Here is a 2177-nt window from a genome sequence, read left to right as displayed (position 1 = left end):
ACTGACCCTGCAGGCCGGGGAGGGGGTGGTGCTGACTGAGGTGGGACAAGGGGAGTTTGGGCTGACCCTGAGCAACAGGCAGCACCTTGGTCCTCATGTCTCAGACCCAGAGGTGAAGTTCGGGGTGATGCGAAGCCGGGGTGCAGGTGCAGAGGGGCTGAAACGGCAGGGCCCTGAAGCAGGAGGTTGGGGAACCCGGGGTCTCGAGTCAGGAGGGCTGTCCACAGGTGCTGGGGTTCCCACGAAGAACCCTTCAACCAGTCTTCAACACAAGAGCCAGAAGTCCTAGCAGTTCTGCAGCCTGAGATTCTCGGTGCCTGAAGAGTCTCCAGGACCCATCGGACCCCAGGACCCCCGAGGGCCTGTGGTGTTGGGCTCCTGGGAGGGCACAGGGGTGGGGAGATTTGCACGAGGGCGAGGGAGTCATGAGCAGACCAGGGGGAGGCTGGGGGCGCTAAGGTGGGGCTGAGAGCTACGTCCCCTGGAAGGTTCTGGCTGCCATTCTGCAAAGCTGCCTGGTTGGCACAGGCTGAGCTGAGGGGAGCCAAGGGCCAAGGTGCTGGGGACAAAGGCCCAGAGGGTGGGCAGCCCTGCTCTGGAGCCCCCAGCTGCTCCCCTGCCTCCAGGCCCAGCGGGGGAGAGATGGTGTGGGACCGAGAGAAGGGACATGTGGCGCACACCCACACGTCTGAGAGCCCTCCCTTGGCCATCAGCGCTGGCCACATCCGTTCTCAGTCTCCTAAATTACAGCCTCAATAGACTAGAGCATCCTCAGAAGGCCCCAAACTAGGCCGAGTAAGGCTGCCGCCCACAGCAGAGAGCCAGCCTCACACGGCTGACTCATCGACCCTCCTTCCCCGGCCTGCCCGGGCTCCTTTCTCATCCCCACCCTCGTCCTCCAGGCCCCAGTCCTTGGTCTTCTTCTCAGCCTCATGATGAAATGCCCTCATGCCCTGGCCGACCCCAAACGCCCACCTCCAGCCCAGCTCTGAACTCCAGGCTCACATGTTCACGTCTCCACCTGTCTCTTTATCTCACGGAGACTTGCTCCCGACCTCTCCCCAGCCCTGCAAAGCCCCTGCTCCCAGGGCCTTGGACCCTCACTTCTCCACACTGCAGGAGCTCGTCTGCTGGATGCTGTGTCCCGAGAGCACTGCCAGAGACGCGGTGAAGAATCTGCAAACGTGGCTGAATGATGAACCGGGGGGCAGGTGACTTCTGTAAAGTGATAACCTACCCCCACCTGAGGTCCTGGGACAGGGCAGCCCCAGAGGTCTAGGCTCTGCTGGGGCCAGGACCCCAGGCCAGGTGGGCAGCTCCAGACACCTCAAAGGGGCTGGTCAGCTGTCCCCTGTGGCCCATGGGGCCCCTTCTCAGATGGAGTACAGACAGAGGCTGACAGGACAGTGTGGACAGACACTGGGCCATATGTGCCAGGGAGGAGCCTCAGCCCAACCTCTCTGAGCGCTAGCGTGGAGCCCCCAGGAGGGCAGGGCCTGGCTGGGGTGGGGGCTGGTTTCTACCCGGCCCCACTGCTGGGGGGTGAGGGTGCACCTGCACCTGCACCTGATCCCAGATCCCCGCTGCCGTCCAGACCATACCTGCCCTGCCCCCACAAGGACAGCAGGGCAGGGGCACATGTCCATTTGGCCTCTGAGTTGGGCCACTTTGTCCGACAGGGCTGGTCACGGTGGAGGCTGGTCCCTGGCGGAGGCCTGAGGGGCGTCCCTGGAGGAGCTGCCTGTGGCCGGCCCCTGGGGCAGCAGGGAGGGGGAAGGAGCTGGCTCCCCCCACCTGGCTCCAGCTCCTCCTCTCCTGCGAGCTCTTTTCCTGCCAGGAGGGAGTGAGTGAGGGCTGAGGTCAGCTTCCCATTTACACAGGATTATCCTGCAGAAACACACTTCTGGGCTGGGAAGGGGGGCACGCAGGCTCCCGGGCTGCCCAGTCCTCGGGGCCCTTGGCCGTTCCCCCCACACACAGGGGACGTGCCCAGCAGCAGGAGACCGGGGTCCCTCCTGCTTTCCCCCTAGAACTTGACTCCTGCCCCTGTGCAGTGCAGACACTGAGGGGCTCTGCTTCCATCCACCTCAGCATCGAGTGCTGTCTCCAACTAGAGGGGCCTCTTCTACTGTGAGGGGGTCTTTGCAGCCAGGTTCCTCTCTGTGCATCCTCCCAGC

The sequence above is a fragment of the Equus quagga genome, chromosome 2, assembly GCF_021613505.1.
Source record: "Equus quagga isolate Etosha38 chromosome 2, UCLA_HA_Equagga_1.0, whole genome shotgun sequence".
Lineage (NCBI taxonomy): Eukaryota > Metazoa > Chordata > Mammalia > Perissodactyla > Equidae > Equus > Equus quagga.
Note: the sequence above shows the minus strand (reverse complement) of the source record.